Source organism: Rhinolophus hipposideros, assembly GCF_964194185.1.
Source record: "Rhinolophus hipposideros genome assembly, chromosome: 5".
Classification (NCBI taxonomy): domain Eukaryota; kingdom Metazoa; phylum Chordata; class Mammalia; order Chiroptera; family Rhinolophidae; genus Rhinolophus; species Rhinolophus hipposideros.
Window position 1 is genome coordinate 11,349,896 of NC_138051.1, and position 22,718 is coordinate 11,372,613.

General features: G+C 36.1%; 1 pseudogene across 1 annotated transcript; it reads right to left on the reverse strand.

Annotated features, from left to right (window-relative positions):
* Positions 1-21,504: 21,504 nt before the first annotated feature.
* On the reverse strand, positions 21,505-22,395 carry LOC308497805 (heterogeneous nuclear ribonucleoprotein D-like; annotated as a pseudogene). Its single transcript has one exon. The product of its transcript is annotated as a heterogeneous nuclear ribonucleoprotein D-like (transcript).
* Between the last annotated feature and the right edge of the window lie 323 nt (positions 22,396-22,718).

Consider the following 22,718-nt stretch of genomic DNA (forward strand, 5'->3'; position numbering starts at 1 on the left):
GTGAAAGATGCCTCTGTTTACGGTGTGCCAACACAATCTGATTTCTAAATTTCCAAGTTAATGGGCCAAGACAAATTCACCAAAATAAGGAACATAGTCTTGTGAGGTCTTCTAAAAGTTAGCCATATTTGCCTTTTACTGGAATGAACACACATAAAAGATTCTTTTTCTTTTTTACATACATTGCTTATCCCCAGACCCCAGAAAAAAAAACCTTAATGCAAGTATTTCCTGCCTAGTTGCAGGAAATTTTTAACCTGGAGTTTTTAGAATATTAGATATTTGGAAAGAACATAATATTATTAAATAGTTGTACAATGTACCAATTACATAGACGCACCAAAAATTTTAGAACAATTCCACTGTTGTTAAATGTTCAAGTTGTTTATGTATTTTTCTATTATAAATATTTGTATAATGAAACGTCTTCTCAACACTTTCTTGTGTACATCTATTGTTCTTCCCTTAGTATAAATTCCTAAAAATGAAATTCATGAGCTAATACACGCAATCATTTTAGGCTCTTGATATAAACTTCCATTTTTTTTTCAATGAGGGTATGGATTTACACTCTCACCAACTTTGAAAAAGACTGCATTTGACTGCACACCCACGTACACTGGTTTTATTCATATTTTCGAATCTTTGCCATTGTTATAGGTGAAACATTCTACTGCACTTTTATAAGCAGCTTTTACTTCTAGTTAGACTGAATTTTTCAAATGTTTTTGGCAATCTTTGTTTTTCTTTTTCAAAAATACAGTTCCACCATGTAACTGATGTCTTCAGCAGGTAGGAAGAGACAGTGGTGGTCCTGGAGGTCTGAGGCTCAGAGATGCTGGATATTTACTCTCTTCTTGAGCAAAGCTAGTATCCTTGGACTGTGGCTCTTCAATGACAGACTCCTGTGACTGGAAGACAAAGACTATTCCCATCAGAGCGTTTATTGTAGTAGCTGAGGCTTTTACTGTAGTAACTGAAGCCTTTTCACATAGCAATGGAAGCTTATCATAGGCTACAGAAGGAACAACTCAATTTTGTATATGTTAAATGTAGTTTCTAACAAATAATTTAAATAATTTAAACACATTCTTTTTTTTGTGGTGGGCATTTCAAGCAGCAAACCCAACAGTGGTATTTATTGAATCATCCTGAAGCAAACTTTATCCTAAAATCAATTAAACTTGATACACTTGAAAAGCAGAATTGTGCCAATACATGACTTAAAGCATAACTTCCAAAATAACTTGTTTACAGTTGTTGGGACTACTAAATGACTGCCTGAAGCTAACCACCTGGAAAACATTATAGAATTTCTTGCTGGAGAAATTGGTCCTTGAAAAAGTATTTTCTAGTGTTGCCCTTGGACTTTCTCTTGTCTCTGGTTCTTGCAATCTCTGGAGAAAACTTGAAGCCTGCCTCTCTAAATGTCAAAACCCTTAATCTCAACCAGTGCTCTTTTCATTGTTCATCCCCACTCTTCTCCTTGGGGGAACATAGGGAGCAAAGCTCTCATCTATCTCTACGCTGGCTGCTCCTACTGAGAAGTAAGTCTTCCAAAGATGCTCCAACTTATTGTGCATTTATCTCTCATATGTATTGTGTTATGCAGCTTTCCTTGAACTCCTGACAACCTAACCTGCATCTTTTTCAATTGACCAACAGCTTTCAATTTGCTACCTATTGGAATCTATTTTTAAATGATATAAATTATTAGTTTTCAAACCTGTACACATACTTTTGAATATATAGTGTCTTATGTAACATGACATGTTATACATTCAGAATAGTGCTATGTTGTTCTTTGTTTTTGTTCATCTTTATTTCTTTTCCTTCTCCATTCCCCACAGAAGCTGCTTTAAACTTTATCTCTTTTGAAATACCCTAATTTCCTACTGGGTTCTTCATTCTTGGCATTAGCCACCTTTCTCACGGAACAAGTATCAATTATGAGCCCTCCATATTACATTCTTTTCCTCTCTAAATACATTTACAGATGCAGACATTCCTGCTCCTCTCCAAGAGGGGTTCAACTCTTTTCCAAGATTTATTCCAGTAAATATGTCCTCTGTCTTATAGCTTTAGTTTTTTTTCTTTTTATTAGTTTCTTTACCTCAGTTTAAAAATAAGGCTGAAGTTTCTCTCTCCTAAAACATTATTTTACTTCTCCCAAAATACTTTTATTTACCTTTAAGGTCATCCCTGTTTACTGTTATTATTAAACTTCCAACAGACTATCTAATATTTTTGTTTCCATTTCCTCACCATCAGTTTAAACCTCAATCCACTGTTACTTGAGGTTTGATTTTGTTTCTTTCCTGTGACAGTTCTTCTCAGGGCTACCCATGACTTTTTAATCAGATGGTCTATTTTAAGTATTTTCATTCCTTTCCTCTTTGTAATACTAGCTAGCTACTCATTAATCTTTTTTCTCCTATGTTTTCCATGCTCATCCCTTTTTCTGCTTTCCTTTTTACCTTTCTGTATATTCCTTCTCAGGCACCTTCACACACTCCTCCAGCTGAGGCTCCTTCATGAATCTCAGATTCCAGAATGGCTTCTCCTGTTCTCTCTTTTTTTTCCTCTGTATTCTCTACACTTACACACTCTTAGACATTCTTATCTCCTCCCATGGCTTCTAACTCTATCTGCTTACCATATACAGTATACATTCTACTGAGAGAGACACACAACAAAACACACACACACACACAAATACACAAAATAATATAATACAAATACATAAAATATACAAATTAAACAGTTATAATACCAGATGATTGTTGTATGTATATGTGTGTGTGTGTGTGTGTGTGTGTGCATTATTCTTAAAGTCGTACCTGGCACCAGTCATTTCAATCTTCTTAATGATTTGCATGGATTATTATAGCTTGGCAAATATTAATGTGGAAATGAAAATTAAAAGGTACAGTAAATGAGATTATATGTTCCATCAGGACAGAAATTGTTGTATTCCTTCAGTTCCCCAAAAGACCCAGAATTAGGGCTTCATACATCCTAGGCACTCAGCAATTTTATGATACTTCTGAATAGTCACTGTGACAGGCATGCGACTGTGCTTGCCTGAGAAAGTTTCTCATCAAGCACAAAGGATAAAAATAGATGCCACTCTTAACCTACGGCAATTTTCCAAAGATTATTTTTGAGAACCAAAGCTAAAGAAATAACTTTAAATTACGTGCAATAAATTTATATTCAAATGGGAACTGTTCCTGGAAATTTGAAAAGAAAAAATAAGATTCTATAAGCTACTAGGCCGCAGGACCATTGTAGATCCCATGTCTTGCTGGTGATTCTCATTAAGTGGTAGGCAAAAGTAATGTTCCATAATCATGTTAATCAAAAGATGAAGATGTAAAAATGTATGAGATTTTTGAACATTGCAAATAATTTTAGAATTAATCTAGTCTTACCTTGTCATTTTATATGAGAGAAAATTGAAGCCAGAGGGGTTAAATGAGTTCTTCAATTTCACTTAGCCAATTAATAGTGGCAAAGCAGGGAGAATTTAAGTTTCTAGGCTCCGGGTCTAATATGCTTTATATTATAAAACAGTGCTAGTAAGTAGCCAGAGTTGTTTTCAATTTTGGCAGAAAATTTAGACCTATTTTAACATCATTCTGTTAATTAAAGAAATAGCAGCCCTTTGTGCTTAATTCTGAATCTGTTTATTTTTTCCCTCTTACCATGTTTTCTGGAAAATAAGACGGGTTCTTATATTAACTTTTGCTCCAGTAAGGCTTATTTTCAAGGGATGTCTTATTTTTTAATGTGCAACAATCTACATTTATTCAATTACAGTCTGTCATCTTCTTCTGGAACATCGTCATAATGTACTAAATGCTGAGATCTAAACTACTAAATCTGGCTGAGATCTTAACTAGGGCTTATTTCCAGAGTAGGTGTTATTTTTGGGGAAACATGGTAGATATATGAGGTTCTGTGCAAGTGAAGAAAAGTGGGGAAATTGCTTTGCTCAGCATGGTGAGTAAAGTTTCCAGGTGATATTAACGTTGGTGATTATGCTTCTATTTTACATGACATCTTTCATTCCCCAAATGCACCAACTAGCTATTTTATATATGCATACTTTTATTCTTTATTTGTTCAACAAATATTCATTAAAAATGTACTTTATTCTAGTCATAATACTGGGAATCAAGAATAGAAAGATGAATTATAATCCAGTTTTTGCTTATAAAGGTGATGTTAGCATCCATGGAAGATTAATTGAAATAACATTAAAGTACTTGGTTATTTGTAAATGATATATAGTCAAAACAAGCAATTAAAGTGCTCTGTTAGTTGCAAATTATAGTATACATAGTCAAAATAATGAATGAAATGCAATTTAAACATTGTAAGTGCTATATATATATATATATATATAAATCTATGTAACTGTGGTACTATGTAGATACAAATGGAGTGAAAGGAGGATAGAGGAAGACAGAAAGTCATCATGGTAGCCATTGCTCTATGTTGAGTTATGGACAATGAGTAGATGTTCTTGAGATAGCAGACGAAGAAAATTCATGGAGGTGAGAATGAAAGGCAACTCTATGAAGTTAGAACTTAAGAGGATGGAGTGGGAGGAGAGGATGAGAAGAAGCTGGAGAGACAGGGAGGAGCCAGATTTTGGAGGGTCATTATATGTCCATGGGAAGGAATTTGTTCTTCTTTCTTGACTTTCGGGCCCATAACTGTCATCATTTGAAAGCATTATTGAGCATTCTTTGTACGTGTTTGTCTTTATAGTACTTGCTATGGTATGAGAGAAAGAACCCTGGACTTAGTGTGAGCAGACCTGAGTTCAAATTCTTATTTTTTTATTTACTCATCATGAAATTTTGATCATTCATGTAACCACTTGGGACTTTAATTCTTCTATCTGTAAAATGGATTTAATAATTTGCAGGAGATCAAATAAAATAGGAATTTGAAATTAAAAAGTAGTTATGGTGATAGAGCACTGTTACTCTGATGATATCAGGGGCATTTGGTACAGAGAAAAGAGTAAATGGGTTGATGAGGGTATTGTGCTTCAAGTTTTCTTCCTGTTGGTCTTCTGTGAGCATAGAAATAAACTATATATTGTTTCAATGAGATTTCAGTCAAGTGAACAGAAGCCACTCTGTGTATTCTGTTTTGGGTTTTTGGATTATAGGATTTGCGGAAGTGATTGGGGAGAGAACATCAGGAAATCTGCTGCTGAAAGTTAGGGGACTTACCTTTGAAGGTCAGATAAGTGAATGGTCAAATTTCGGCCTAAAACACTCATGTGGGTGGTTTTCAAATGCTTTCCTGGGAACCATTCTGAAACTCACATAACATCACCTACATTCTTTCAGAAAAATTTAGAAAAGCTTCACAATATATGAAAGTTTCTACAAATAGTGAATCACGAAGTTCTATAATCACATAATGAAAGAAAGCAAATAAACACTAGCAGAAGTAATGTAAGAAGATATCCCAAATTTCTTATGGAATTTCTTATGGGACTGAAGTGTACAAATAACTTAAACACGATGTTTAATACAATAAAAATACAACTTCATGCAATACATTGCTAAATTGAAAATTAAATATTTTAATGATCCCCACTTAATAGAATATTTTGCAAGTGCAATTGATCATTAGATTAATGGTTGGAGATGGACACTTGTAGTTATGATTTTTGGAATGAGGAAGAATATTGAGTTTACAAGTGAGTTTTCTGAGTAGATTATTAAAAGAATGATTTTAAGTATCTGTGGATCTGTGGTAGGATGTCTCTGAGATGGTTCCCAGTGATATCTACCTTTGGTATTCAGGCCCTTGTGAAATACTCTCCCCTTGAAAGTAGTCTGGACCAAGTAACTTTCTTTTAAGCAATAGACTATGTAAAAAATTATGGGATGTCATTTCTGAAATTAGATCACAAAAGATTGGCTTAGGTCTTGCCAAAGGTCTGTCCTGCTGGTTCTTCTTGCTTACTCTCTCTGGTGAAGCCAGATGCATGCCAGATGACAACAAACTGGGGAAGGCCTGTGGCCAACAGCCAGGGAGGAATTGCATTTCATGTTAATTAAGTTCTATTAATTAAATAATTCATATAATTCATTCCATTTAATATTTAGAAAGTCATTACTCAACTCGAGATGTTAAATGTTCTCTCACATTTTCTTTAGTTTTTTATGTCTTAATTTTCATGTTGGATACATTGAGAACTTGTTTTAGAATCCTCCTTTTCAAAGTTAAAAACATCCACCCTACCATTTCTTACATTCAGAGACCACAGTGATCCACCACTGACAAAATCTTCTAAAAGTTATTCAGGGAATCTTGAAATCTAAGACATTTTCCAACTGATTTTACTACAGTGACCATTTACTCAACTGAGTGGCTTCTGAGTTGATCCAAATTCTAACCCTGTAAGTACTCTTAGTCCAAATGCTGAGCACAGATGTGCATGAAAGAAAATGCACAATTATTAGGATAAACAGTGTTGGCAATCATTCTGTTTAGGAAATGCATAATTATTTTCTCTCTACTTTTTAAAAATTATTATTTCAATCAAATCCTTCTGTAAAAGTGTTATTTCTCCATCTCTATGTGGAGAGCTATAAAGGAATACATTTTACAAATAACTAATACTAAAGACCGCATACAGAATCTGGGATAATGAAGAAATACAAATTGACTATCATTATCACTGCATAATGCATAGGAAAAACCTGACTTTGCTGAAAATCTGAGGTGTTATTTTGTAAAATGGGCTACATATACAGATCTGGTGTTAAAATAGTTCCATGAATCATTCCTTGTATAACTTTCAAACAAATTGGAGTTGTCATTCTACATGGTAACCCAATGAAAACAAAGAATATTTTGAAAATGCAGTTCTTCAAAATCATGCTGATTGGTACAAACCCAGTTTTGAATTTGGTGCCCGAACTGTTAAGAATAAAGTTTCCTATTTAAACATAAATGTATTGACTGACCAAAAGTCATCGTATACTTTGAGTTGTCTTCTGAACGGTATGGTTTGCATCGATTCATTGCCTTTTCTACCCTAGTTCCCCCAAAGGCTGCAACATGTAACATTGTACGTTGTGGTTCTTACTGCCCAAGGAGTTCAAATCATAGACTTCAACTTTTTGGGTGCATTTTAGATTTCATTTTCTCTCCTAACACAAATAGCTAAAAGAGTATTTTTTTTTGGAGTGTATAAGCTAATAACTAAATATATGTTTCCAAAGTGAAGTGTTTTTATTTAAAAGAACCTTATAAAAAATGGTCAATTTTGTAAATTAAAAAAGGTCACACATCAGCAGTTTCATTGAGTTGAAACTAATTAATAAGGTTAATGACTAAACAGTGATTAAAGTTCTCATAAAGAAAGCAAAACTTGGGATCACATTCTTAAATAAACTGCCTTTTTATTTTCTCATTGTCAAATGATAAAATTTATTCCAGATTATGGAAAACATGCCAGTTGTCTACCCAACCTTTTGTACTATCAAAACCCTGTTTTTACAAAAGTCAACACATATCCAGGTAGAAAACTTGGTTTTCCAAGAATCTTTGCAGTTGGTTATAGCAATGTGGCATGATTTTGTGATGTAAGTGGAGTCTAATGAGTAGTCTTCTGGGAGAATTATAGTTTCATTGCTAGAAGGAAAAGAGTCACTTTATAAGCACTCACTTTGTAGGCCTGAGGATGAACAGTATGTATGTAAAGAATTTTGGATCAAGAAGCTTCACAGAACTTAGGTTCTTCCTAACTTCTTTAAACTACCTTGGGCTGCCTATCTCCATACTTCACCTTATGTGACCAAAAAAATAAAACAAAAGAAAATAACAACAACAACAACAACAACAACAAAAGAAACCAAAAAAAAAAAAATCCCACTAGTTCAAGCCACACTTAGCTGGACTTCTTTTACGTGTTGCTTTGCCTCAATTCCAATATATTATCTAAAACAGTGGTTCTCAAACTTTAATGAGCATCACAATTACTTGGAGGTCTTGTTAAAACACAGATTTCTGGGCCCACTCCCAGAGTTTCTGATTGAGTAGATTTGGAGATGAAGCATCCAAATTGGCATCTCTGACAAGTTTCTAGGTGATGCTGATGTTGCTGGTCCAAGATCCACAATTAGAGAAGAATTTAGCAGGTTAACAGATGTGAAAACAGTTGTAAGATAGAATATAAGCTGCTTTAATTGGTTGGGTACCCAGTGAAGAGGTAAATAAGGAAAACTGGACCTATGTCTTCCTGAAATCAGAGGAGTTAGTGGAGCATGAATTTGAGTTGAAGAATGAATCTGAGTGTGCTAGGCAAATTAATGGGAAGGGGTGGAGAGGGAACATTTGATGATGGCATGGAAACAGGAAAAAACATGGTTTTCTGGAAACTATGGAGATGCTGGTCTGTAAGTTAAGGGTGTGTGTGTGTGTGTGTGTGTGTGTGTGTGTGTGTGTGATATTAGAGGGATTAGAGGATTATATGTGTGTATAACAGGAATCTGATTATGGAAAGTCCTATATACCATATCAAGGAATTGAGATTGTATTCTGTAGTCAGTGGGGAAGCCATTACACATTCTAAGGCTGTTTGGTGTGTGTAATAAAAAAGATGGTATTGGCAGTGTGGAGGATAGGCTGGGGGAGCCTAAGCACAGAGGCAGAAGACCACTGCAGGGCTATTACAATTGTTCAGGCTGTGTCGATTTTCAGTTGAATGGTTTAATTTTTGTGGAAAGATATGAATGCTGAGTAAGAGTGTTATCTGATCAAGATGTAATTTATGAAAACCTTACTCCTAGCTGCATAATGGTACTTAGTAAAGTACCACTTTCCTCCCTCCAGTTGCTATCCAACAGAGCTTCTGAATGGTTCTAGCTTCTGAATGGTTTCCTTTCTCCAACTTTGGAAGCAGGGGTGGAGATGAGGCTCTTTAATTAACCAAAGAAGATGTGATGATCCTAGAAATCAGAACGTTTCTCTCAGATCTCTTTAATAAATTATAAATTTAAGCCAAAACATATATACTATCTCAACTTAAGCATTAAGGTTTGGTGGTGTCTTCAGTAGGGATAAGGATGTTCATAAGGATATGTCACAGGGGGGCCCTCAGTACACAGGTTGACACCTGCTCTCCCATATATGTTATCTGACCCAAGACACTCAGATATGAAACCTTAAGAAATATTCTCTACATGTTTTTATTTAACTGGATCCATATAATATAGAGGGTGCCAAAAAAAGTATACACATTCTAAGAAAGGAAAAAACTAATAAAATTGTTATACTCAATATATACCGATAACAAAAGATAAATACAAGTCACGTTTGACTTTTGCAATAACAAGAAGTGCTCAAAGTGGTTACCATCAGCATCCAGACACTTCTGATTACGGTGAACTACTGCTTGAACAATGTTGACCAAAGTGTCCGTTTGTATATATTTTTTTGGCACTCCTGGTATTTACGTTTACAGTTCTTGTCATTAGTCAAACCAAGAGGGAAGCAGGACAACTTACGCTTTGGAAAAAAATACTAAGATATCAGGAATTTGTAAATTGAGCTACTGGCTTTGTTCTAGTTGAAATGTTTAGAGGCATTGGTAAAGAAAGGCCCGCAGGCTGGCTTTCCCAGTTCTATTCACTGATCTCTAGATACAACTTGGTAATGGCACCCAAGTTATTGATTTCTCTGGCTCGGAAATTCATTTTGTTTTTCCTGTTCACTTATGGATAATCAGACTGCACAGAAGGATTATATGGCACCAAAACAAAGACAAAAATAAAAACCTACAAGAAATGATTTATGCATGCATGTCAGCTTTTGAATGTATAGCTGTGGTGTGTTGGGGAGGCAAGCTGGTGCTTTCTCTGGGCTGACCATCATTCTCTTATCCCATGGGCCCGTGCTTTCTTTCATCAAGATACAAGGGCAATCAAGTGATTAATCAGAAGTGCAGTCAGTGAGCAAAGGGAGTTCTGCTCTTTTGCAGGATATTTAATCTGGACTGGCGGGTTCCTCCAATGTTGTGTACTTTCCTGTTGCCTGAATCATGCAGACCTCTGAAACACTGTCTTTCTTTTGACAGCCCTGGTGAATCATTTATAAAATGGTCATCTCTAGCTCTCTTTATGTCCTCCAGCTTTACACAGTAACTACCATATTCTGTTATGAAAAGATTTTCTAGACAAATTGGATATTATTATATCATTGTTTACCTTAATAGTAGTCCAATTTTAGATATTTTGATGCCATTTAAAAGATAAACCTATTCTTTATATTTGAAAAATGTGCTTTAGTTTCATTATCAAAAATGATTTCTTAGTATGCAATTACATTTTATAAAATACCATTTATTATTTTTCATCTATTATAATGAAAACCTACGTTTGATGTAAGAATACAGGAAAACAATAAACATTTCAAATATCTGAAACAATAGTTGAGAATATTTTCTTACATATTGTTTTTCTTATAAAAATGATATGTTGAACATATTTTATGCACTGTTTTTAATTGTATTTTGATTAGTGTATTTTCCTATGGTAACACATGTTCTTCTGTAATTATTTTTTAATTGATGAATATTGTTCTACATACAGAGATGTCATAATTTTCTACATCTTAGTGGTGGACATTTAGATTCTTCTTAAAATTTCAATAGTATAGATAATATTCTAATGAAAGCATCTGTTTAAATATCTATTATTTTCCCCTTTGTTTCTTTCCTTAGAAACTATTTTAAGAAGAGATTTGCCTTACACATTGCCAAGTAGAGTATATCACTCTTTCATATTGTTGCTGGGTTCTTGATGTATGTCAGAGGAAAGAATTCAGGAACACGCTGAATAATTCAAGAAAGCAGCAGATTTGTTAAAAGGCAGACAGTATACTCTCAAGAAAGGAGTGTCCGGAGGACTGGAGAAGAGCAACTACCCCCCCCCCCAAAAAAAAAAAAGGAGGTTGGGAATCTATTCTAACATGAGGGTGTGAAATAGTCAAGACTTAGGGGTGGCATTATAGGCATTCCTAGGTTGGTCCTCACTGACCACTCCTTCCTGTTGGGAGGTAGGATTCCCTACCTCCTGTCGGGAGGTGGGATTCCCTTACTTGGCTCTTGTCAGAAAAGTCATGACGACAGAGGGACTGGAGATTTTCCCAAACCACAATGCTAATAGTATTATGAACTATTACGATTAGCTAAAGTTCACCTTGAGGGACAAGATGGTGTCCTGGATCTGCTCCTGGCCACTGAAATCTAGTTTTGGCTGGTCTGGTGACTGCACTTTTTCTTACAGATAATCTCATCTCCTCCCTTCTTTCTTTTTCTGCACTTCCTCCTTCCCTCCCCACCCCTTCCCATAGGCTTATTCTTTCTGTTTATAGTAACAATATGACCAGTTTAACCTATTATATGTCTCAAATTCATAAGGTGATATTTTCTGATTATGATCACAGAATCTGGTTGTTTTTTGAATTTGGAGCCTACAGTTTCCTGCATATATATATATATATATATATATATATATATATACACACATATACATATATATGTGTATATAAATATATATATACTGTGTGTGTGTGAAATATGACATATGTATGGCAAAGACAGTAAACATAAATACCATGTTTCCCCAAAAATAAGACCTAGGCAGACAATCAGCTCTAATGCATCTTTTGGAGCAAAAATTAATATAAGACCCGGTTTTATTTTGCTATAATATAAGACTGGGTCTTATAAAATATAATATAATGCAATATAATTATATTGGGTCTTATGTTAATTTTTGCTCCAAAATATGCATTAGAGCTGATTGTCCAGCTAGATCTTATTTTTGGGGAAGCATAGTACATATACATACACTATATAGAATATATCATATAATATATATACATATATGTATATGTATACATATATATGTGTGTATATATATATATATATATATACTTTCTTTGAATTTAGATTTTGTTTCATTAGCTTCTATATCAGCTCAAATTTAAGCTTTCTAAGTCAGAATCGAGGAATTGTATTTGCAATAAATGATACAATTTAGATTGACTTACACTTTGGGAATGAAGTTCTAGTTTATTTATGCCAAAAATATTTGATACATGGGAAATAACCCATGCTAAAAATTACTTTATTCTCATTTTTGTCATGTTATTTGTTTGCCATTTAAAAGTTTTTGAAGGCTACTAATGGTAGAAGATTCTATTGAAAAATTTATACATATGATTCGGGATCAAGTTGTGTGTATGTGTTTGTGTGTGTGCATGTGCCTGTGTCTATTATGGAAATAGATGTGTACATGCCTTTGTGGATCATGGCAACACCTATACTTTTGTATGTATTTAAAACTAGAGCTATTATCTTGGTATTGCAACATATAATATAAAATACAATTCTTATATAAGGAGATGGATATATCTAACCTACCCAGCAAAGCAAATTGGACAGAAAAATTTCAGAAGTCTATTCTCTTTAGGTGCTTTAATAGGTGTCCAGTTCATTACCTTAGTTAGATACTAAGTTATAACCAGAAATCGTTGTGTTTTTTTTTTTCTCTTTAATGATTGGAAATACAGTTAACTTGCCCTGCTTTTAACCTGAAAAAACTGACTCCTATAGAGTTCATGAATGGGCTTCACCATGTGTGTGAATCCACCAAAATTATACAGTCTTAAGTTCCATTTACGTGCATTTGTGCAATTTTTCCCTCTTGTGAAAGATTCTATAGTTTTTAAATATCCAAGAGGTCTGTGGCACTCAAAACCATAGTTATAAGACATACTTATACATCAGAAATAAAATATCTATAAATTAAGAATCTAGGGATTTTAGGATATTCACTAACATGTTGTTGTGTTTTCAAATGTGATTTTTCCCTTTCAGAGCACAATTCCATTTTTATCGTGCTGGACAATTTGGGTAATTGAAACAAACTGTATTAGTCACAAAGTGTTTTTTGTTTGTTTGTTTGTTTTGTTTTGTTTTTTAGAGTGAATCTGTTGCAGAAAATAATTTAATCATAGCAGGTTTTTAGTTGTTCAAGTCAAGGTTAATTTATATAGTTGCCTACGGTCTAATCTTGAGTTCATTTGTTATTATTTATTTAGTAAATGAGGGAGCCAGGGTGAAAAGAAACTAAGCACATCAGAGACACTGGCAGTTTTAGCATTCATTTGGTTAACTAGCTTATAGTTAGTCTTACACTTTTGAACCTGTAACATGCAGGGTACTTTGGGTACTAAGGATTTGGGACATACGGAGACATCTAAGAGATGGCCCAAACTTTCCAAAAGCTGATGATCTAGAGTGAAAATAAAGTTTACAAGACCAACCACAATCTAAGGCAACATACTTTCTGGTACAAGTAAGTCAAAAACAAGATTGTGTCATGTTGTCCATCCACAGCGGAAGGCAACGGAGTCCAGCGTTCCTGCTGCCTGAGCTGCGCAGCCAATTGACCAACACAATGGTTGGGCTATTTACAATAAGCGTCTATTGTCAGAGCGCCAGTGGTCTGAGAAGGCAGCAGGTTAACATCTTCAAAAATTGCCTTCACATTCTCAGAACAGCTTTTTAAGGGACAATCTGGGTGTTCCTCCAGAAACCTCTGTGTGACCGTTCCAGGGGTCTGCATGGAGCCGTCTCTCCAGCAATGTGATTCTCTGGTGGAAAGAGCAACCCAGGAACAACCATGGGAGGAGCCTGGAAAAAATGCTAGACCATAGAGATTGTGATCAACAAGCCTAAAGGTATTAATGTAAGTTTCAGGGTAATTTTCCAAAACAGGGAACTGGGATAGGAGACATTCTGAAGCTATAGACCAAGGAAAAGGTGAGGCTGGGGACAATGCAAGGCTATGTTGGGAGTCCCAACTGCTTCCTTCGCACAACCAGGAACGATTTTCACAGCAGTTGTTTGACAAAGGGCTGCGCTTTAAAAATATAGGTTTTATTATTTTTCACATATGGTGAGACAAATAGGTGAGGAAACAACTGCACCAAAAGGATAGTGTGTTAGTCATGGTTCACAGTAGGAGGGGGCACACCATACCACACAGGACCCAGTTGGGAAGCACTGGAGTTGGTCAGGGGTCAGAGGGCGCAAGGGGAAGAACTTTTATTGTTGTTTTTGTGAGAACAAATGAATGAGGCAGGGTAAAGCAAATTTAGGATTGGCTAGTTTGGATAATTTCAGTGGGCTCAGAGGTGTAGGGGTTGTCTCTCACTGTTTGATACCTGGATATGGTGTGAACCATACAGGAGAATAATGGTCCAGAGTGTAAGACGCTCAGAGGAGGTTGGGGGTGGGGAAGGTTCTGAATAGGTTAGTTTGCATACGAGTGGCACACTCCTAGGCCAGTTTTTGCTATCTCTAGGAATTAGGTAGCCCTGGGAGGGTCAGTCTTTCCAGAATTAGCAAGGCCCCATGTGTCAAAAGTCAGAAAACACAGAAAATAAAAAGGAACGATGATAGAGTTGACAAACATGATCCCTGAGACCACTCATCTCCCCATTCTAGTTTTAAACATTAATAAAGTAGCGGGTCTATCTACTAAAAAAAAAAGCCAAATATTGAGGAATGTGGTGAGAAATTCAGTCTTTTCAATGGTCTAGGAATTGGTTAGTTTCTAGTAGAAATAGTTCTGAAAATGCTTCCATTATAAATCGATACAATATTTATAATATCAATCAGTTACCTGAGAAAAACTTCCATTAATTAGGCATTCTCTAGTTCTCTCCCAGCTTCACAATTTTTTTTTGGAAAAGTCAACACAAGGATGAAACTATTGGTGAACTTTATCTAAGGCACTGCTGTCCAATTGAAATATAATGCTAGCCACAAATATCATTTAATAATTTTTAGTAGCCATATAAAAATAAAAAGAAGCAAGTAAAATTAATTTAAATATATTATGTATATGTGTATTTAATAAATTTAAATATATTTTATTTAATGTCATTTACCCAAAATATCATTTCAACATGTAATCGATATAAAAATTATTTATGAGATTTCTTCACCCCTTTCAATGCTCTACCTTTGAAATCTGATGTGTATTCTATTCTTATAGCATATTCTATAATTATAACAATTTGGATGCAAAATTTTCATTGAAGTACCGTGTTTCCCTGAAAATAAGACCAAGTCTTATATTAAGTTGTGCTCCAAAAGACACATTAGGGCTTATGTTCTGGGGATGTCATCCTGAAAAATCTGCTGCGGCTTATTTTCTGGTTAGGTCTTATTTTAGGGGAAACACGGTACTTAATTTCATAAAACTTACAATTGAACAGGTAGGTTTACATACCCAAAATTGTTACAAATATACTTAGACATCTTCCGTACCTGAATTCTCAATATCAGTTTTAAAAGTTCAAAGTAAGTAAAATTAAATAAAATTTAAAATTCAATTCTTCAGTGGCTCTAGCTGCATGTGGCTGATGGTTACTGCGTTGGACAATTCAAGTCTAGAGTAATGATTATCAAACTAGTCAGTGCATTAGAATCATCCAGACAATGTAAAAAATATAAGTAGCTGGATTATATCTTAAGCCTACTGAGTCAGAATCTACATGGCATTATAGGATCCACAGAACAGTTTGAGGGCTTCTGGAAATACCAAACATCCAAATGTCTAGAAATATAGTGTGTCATTAGAAAGTTGATAAAATTTCTTAGCTATTTGGCTTCCCCTTTACTCTCCAACCTCCCATCCTACTGGTCTCCTCCTAAAGTGCTCTGTTTCAGCCACATTGACTTCTCCTTGCCTTTTTCCCTGTGACTGTAAATTTATTCCCTTTGGAATTATCTTCTCTTGCATAACTGCTTGGCTCACAATATCATCTTCTCAGAGAGGCATTTCCTGAGCACATGAAACATTAAATAACAAATTCTGACTCCTGTTCTGTCTCCTTACCTTTTTACTTGTTAGTTTCAATAACTAACATTTGATATAGTTAACCATTTACTAGTTACGTCCTTGTTACTAGAATGTAAATCCAGTGGGAGATGGGTCTTTGTTTTTTTCACTGCTCTTTCACCGTCTTCTAGAAAAGTACTTGGCACTCATTGAATTATGTTAAAGATAAATATAAAATCTCAGTCAGCCTCGAAGACTAGAACCTAACCACTGAGTCTGTACATTTCAGGCAAAGTTGATGCAAAGTCAGCTCCAGAGTCTATAATAGCCAAGTGCTTAATATTGGGCCCCTGATAATTCCGGACAGTGAATTTCTGATCAGTGTATTTTAGACCATATCTTGGGGAACATGATGGATAGCTATTGTAAATTACAGGAAGTGGAGAAATAGTATACTATGGCCACTGACTAGCGTACACATTATGTGGTTGAGAGGACCAGAATTTTCAATGATATTTGATATTTATTCTCATAGAAAAGAAAATAGTTAATAATTACTAAGAGCAGTGGTGAGACTCCTGGCAGACAAGCTGGTGTAGAGCCATTTTCCCCCAGCTCTTTCCTGCTAAGCACAACTATAAAGCTAGAAATGGTACAAGAGAAAATGGTGGATGACTCTGAAAGGTGTTAAGAAGTGAGCTGATTTGGGCTCCCAGGGTTTGAGGCCTGGCATGGTGGCACAGTATCTTGAGTCTCTTTCCCCAGCAGAGGATCATGTTTTGGTCCAGGATTTCCAGACCGTGGAACTGGCAACAGAAGGCATCCCAGCTGTGCTCGTCCTTCTCCAGTCCCCAGATAGAATGAGACTACCTCTGACAACCTCAGGGGAAAGGGACACCACCCACAAGGAGATCAATTGTGAGCCCCACCAGAAATCAGGGGAGGTGCTTCTTCCCCATGGGTCCAAGACTGTTCATTTTATAGAGAGGTATTTAGACGAGTGGGTTGATTGGGCAGTGAAGATTCAGCTATGCAGGTGGCCTGGTCCCAGATAGACTCTTCCTCCCTGGGAGACTCTTATTCTCCACTCAGAGACACAGGATAACCAGGAGTTACCAGTAAGAGGATCCCAGTACAATCTTCTCCCACTGAAAGACCTCCAGTGTCCTTCCTAAGGAAACTCCAATTTCCTCAGGTAGCACCGATGCCAGGGAGCACCCTCGTGGTATCAGATAGACCAAACCAACCAAAGTGACACTTCTAAGGTGCTGAAAATTAAACTGCCATTGGAACCAGAATCCACAGATATAGGCCAAGACCCATTACATACATTATATACCTAAGCAGGGGACTGGTATGTAAATGATTCAAGTAGGACCCAGAGTTTCCTAACATAGCAGACAAAAGCTCTAGGATATGATTTAAAAAAAAAAAAATCACAACTTGAATGAGAAAAGACAATACATGACTGTCAATACCAAAGTGAAACATGTTGGAATTTTCTGACAAGAATTTTAAAGCAGCCATCATGAAAATGCTTCAACCATCAATTACAATTGTCTTGAGATAAATGAAAAATTAGACATCTCATCCAAGATATAAAAGTTATAAAAAGGAACAAAATGGAAATTATAGAGCTGAATAAAACAATAATTGAAATTTAAAAAAACACACAAAAAACACCTAACTGGATGGAGTCCATAGTTAATTAGACATAGGCAATTGATAGCGGATTATGCATTCATTTAAAAATATTGAGAATTTATGAAGTGTAAGCAAGTCAGATATGTTAGGTGTATGAACCTTTAGTGAAATAGAGGTATTAAATCACTACAGAAATAATTACAGTTGTGACAAGTGCCATGAGGAAATGTTATAAATAAGCACAGTCATTCTCAAGGGCATGGAATTTGAAGAAAAGATGAGGAAAACAGAGGATAAATTGAGAAGAAAGTCTCTTCTTTGAAGAGAGTTTGTTGAGTTTCCTGCAGTTTCTTCTGACATGGCCCACTTGTGATTGCCTCAGGAGCCTCTGTTGCCATCTCTCTTGATGAAGCATAGACAGTCTGAAATCCTTGTTTCCTCTGAACCTTAGGATTGTGGTGAGGTGGGCCAAAGGTGACTTGGAAGTTTCAGTATTGGTTATAGAATGAATATGGCCCCATTATTAGGATTGGTTACAGGAAAAGTGGAACAGGTTGAGAACCACAAGTAAAAGAGGAACTTTGAATACACTGAGCTGGAGCTATCCAGTTATCTGCTGCATCGGTCATTGGCAGATGGGTTTGTAGATTGGAGCTCAGCAGAGATCAGAGTTAGTGATAAGGACTTGCCAATCTTTAGCATAGATGGTGGTTCATGCATGGAAAAAATGAGATCACCAGAGGGGAGTTGTCTGATGGCAAAAGAGTGTCTTAAGACATAAATGTAGAGATTAGGAGAGAAAGAGAGTTGTCAAAGGAGATGAAGACAGAGAAATCAGAGAAAAGTAATAGAAGTCAGATAATGTTAAAGAAGAAGGAATGGTTAATGTCAAATGCTACATTAATGTCAAGGAGGTAGAAGGACAAAGACAGTTTGCAACAAGAATACTGTCAGTTCCCTTGGCAGGAGTAGTTTCAATAATGTTAAATGGAGAAAATGCAGATGGCACATGTAGGCTCTATTTCTAGAAATTTGGCAGAGAGAGAAAAAGAGAGAAAGGGAGAAGGTCAAGGTAAAGGTCTTTGATTTTGATTTTGATAGGAGAGTAGCAGTTTGAATGTTTGCAGACTCAGTAGAAAGGGCAAACAGAAAGAAGAGGTTGGGACCCAGGTAAGAAAGGGAGTAACAGATGAGGTGAAATCCTTGGAGTGGGTTGGGAGCTGGGATGATGTTGCAGGGGAAGAGGATTTAGCTTTCATGGGATGAGGGAGGGAGAGATTCCTTTTTCAGTGAGGAAAAGATTGTTTATAAAGGGGGCAGGAATGGAAGTGTTACTACCTGATCCACTTGGAGTTCCTCGTCATGTGGAAGGAATATGTCTTGCTAAAAATACAGGGAGAAGTCATAGGTGGTGGAAGTTTTTTAAAAAAAATAATTGGAAATATTAAGAGGAATATAGGTAGAGAAAATGATAGGGTTTCTGGGAAACACTGACATGTTAGTTGAGGTTAGAAGCAGCTGCATGATGGATTGTTTGACTATTTCTTTGGCAGGTAATTTTTGATTGTGAATGTCACTTTGTATCGCTACATCATCTGATCAATTTTGGGATGGGGGTTTAAGGAAGTATAGGCACTTAGCAAAGTTTTCACAAATGAAGTTAAATATATCGTAGCATTGTTTACTTACTGTCAATGTTTACTTCATTGGCAAACCTTGTCTGTTTACTAAATGTATCACTAATTGGTTGATTAAAAACATGTTTTTCCATTGTGTACACTACTTTATCAGTCCCAGTGAAGAAGCCTAGAAAAGTGGCTTGCCGCAAATTGTCCATTTATTTAGCAGCAAATGATAAATAGTACAATAAGGGAAGATAAGCGAAAATGAAAAGACAATTCTTATTTGTATCTACTATGTATCAGACATTGGACTGGGTGTTTTATAAATGTCATTACAGAAACAAAGTTGGGTAATGATTAAGAATTTGGACTCTGGACCGAGGTTTAAGTGTCTAATACATGATGGTGATTATGTTCATTCAATCGATTTTCAAACACACACATGGAGTAGGCATTATTATTCTCATTGTATAAAGGAAAGTTAGAGGGGTTAGATGTCTTGCACAAGGTCACACAGTTGAGGTAGATTAACATTCCGATTTGTGATTGTGCAGCCTGCAGTTGAATCACATGACTCTGCTGCCTCTCACCTAATGTACAATGTTGTACAAATTGCATTTTCCTTTAGTACTTATGCTTGCAAAGTAGGAGGTATGCTCAGCAGGTGGGGACATTAATCACAGAAAATGTACCAGTGAAAATGAGTCTTACGGAGGGATTTAAATGAAGTTGAAGGCATTAATTAGAGGAACAGTGTTAGAAAGATGTTCCAGAAAGAAGAAATAACATAAGTCAAGCAACGGCTCGGAGAATGACTTTTTGAAGTATAAGAAATAAGGAATTGTCCTCTGTTTATGAATTGTGAGATGAGAAATTGTGGAAGCTGGGACTTCCTAATGATTTAATTTGATTTGATTTGATTTGTAGTTTTTGTTATTTACCTGCCCTTTTGACATTTTTGCATTAAAAAAAAAATGGAAATAATAATTTCTTTTCAACTTACAGCAATACAGTGGGTCTACCTACTTAAATTTCCTTTAGTTTTCCTGTCAATCACTAACACTGCACAGAATATTTGTGCACAGCAAAATCTGTAAATAAATGCTTTTTTAATTGATTGCCTCATAAATACTAGCTATATTCCATTTGAATGTTTTTTGTTTCTAGAGTTTCTTAATTGGTTCTTCAATTTCCATCTTGGTCTCCCTACTAAAGACTCTTCCCAGAGCTATGGTGATCCTTCGAAAATCTAAGTCCAAACAAGTTACTCCTCTGCTCAGAATTTGTAATGCCTTTTCTATAAAATACAATGTTCTTACTGTCGACTGAACAATAACATCAACTAGGTAGTTCATCACGAAAAGAATTTATTCAGGAAAAGGAAAAAGAAAAAAATAAAAAAGGAAAAAGTGCTGCAACAGCATCAGAGTGTGCAGACCTGGCAAGCCATGTGCACATTCTGGCTTGTGTGCCAAGATGGAGGGCATCTGAGGCAGGGAGACAGGAAGTTAGAACCATTGAGTTTTATAAAAAGGAAGTTAGGACCATAGAGTTCAAGGAACCCAGCTTTGCCCCAGCTCCTCCCATAAACCTCTCAGTCTGGTCAGTTTTCTTAAAGTCCCAGTTCATCTTTATCATTACTATTGCCTACAAATCCCTGTAGATCTTGTCTCCGGATGGCAATCTCTCTGACCCATCTGCTGCTGTCTTTTCCTCTAGCCACAGTGCCTGATCCTTTGCTTCCTTTGTATCTCTGCTCAAATGTTATCTAATCATTGGAGTTTTCCCTCACTACCTGATCTAAAATAGCCCAGCTCCTTTAATCTTTTCCCAAACCTGCCCCACACTCTCTGCTCTCACCTTGATTTTGTTCGTATCACTCATCACCACCTGACACATTACATATGTATTTGTTTATTGTCTGTCTCCTTTCAGAGGATATAAGCCCCATGAGAGTGGGAGCTTTGTTTGGTTCACATTCTAATACCAAGAGCTTTGGCACATAGTAGGTTCTCAACAAATATTTACTGAAGGAATGCGTAAAACTATTTTTATTTATTTTTTTCACACAAGGAAGCATTTATTTGAGGTTTAACATGACATCAGACAAATAAAATTTATATAATCACAAAACCATCTTGAGTCAGATATCAAAAGATAAAGTAAAAACAAAGAAAACTAATTGGTGGCTATATATAGTTGGATACAGTTGTGTCTTGTACACTGGAAAGTCTTTTACAAAATCATCATCTTAGATCAACAGAGGACCAATCTTGAATGCTGTCCTGCCAGGTAAGTTACTTTAGCAATCTCCTGTTTTCTCCCCAGTGTCCTCTTTAGTACGGCTGGTAATTGTTTTGGTGATTGCCACCTGCTCAAGACACCTTGCCTTACGTGCTCTGTGGGCCATTGCAGTCTGCATTTCCCTGTTCCTATCATAGTTCCCACAGTTATACACCGTGCAATCATAGCTGCCACAGCTACAATAGTTTTGATCACCACCACAGGCACTATTGTAATTTCCATATCCTTAATCATAATAGTTATTAAATCCTTGGTTCCAGTTTTGGCCATGACCCCTAGCACCACCGCCTCCACCAGCTGTAGCACTGCTTCCTCCTTTTTGTTGTTGCTGTTGCTGCCTGTTGCAACCTCTTTGGGTTGTACAACTTTGATTTCACACCGCCCAGAACCAACTTGAGGATATCTACTTTATAGCGATTTCTTTACTGGCTCTTCATCTCTATATGTGATAAAGCAAAATCCTCTTCTTTCATTTGTTTTTGTATCCATGGGAAGTTCAATATTTTCAATCTCTCCAAAGGCTGTACAATATTCTTTAATTTGTTCTTCAGAAGTACCTGGGCTCGACACACCCACAAAAACCTTTTTGGGGGATTCCTCCCCTTTTAGAACTTTGGCCCTTTTGGGGTCTATCATTTGCCATCCAGTTTGTGTTTCTTCAGTTCCAAAACCTTATCAACACTAACAGCATCTTTGAAAAGAACAAATCCAGATCCTCTTGACCTTGCTGTGACGGATCTGTTGTGATTGTACAATCTACAAATTCCCTAAATTGAGACAAATACTCAGTCAGACCTTTCTTGCTTATATCTGAGCTCAAGCTTCCAATAAACATTTTACCATCATCCTGTTGATTCTTGCTCACGTTGATTTTGGATCTCTGCTAATTCCTCTGTGTTGCTGCCCTGGTTCCTGTCCTCCACCGTGGCGCAGGTTGTGGGTGAGTGGGGTTGGAGAATAGCCTGAGTCTTTGCAGCTGCAGCTCGAGTGTTGTATGGAGCTGAATTTAAAAAGGCGATGGTAAGGGAGGTGGAGGATTGTGGAAGAGCGTTCAGGGGTCAAATATATGGTGATGGAACGAAAAAATTAAAATAAAATAGAAAGGTGGCAGAAGAGTGCATAAAACTCTTTAACATTTTATATTTTTATTGAGAAAAATAGTTATTCTACGATGGGAGCTATGCTGAAGTAAAATTTTCACGACATAAAATAATTGAACAAAACTTGTCATGCAGTGCCAGAACAT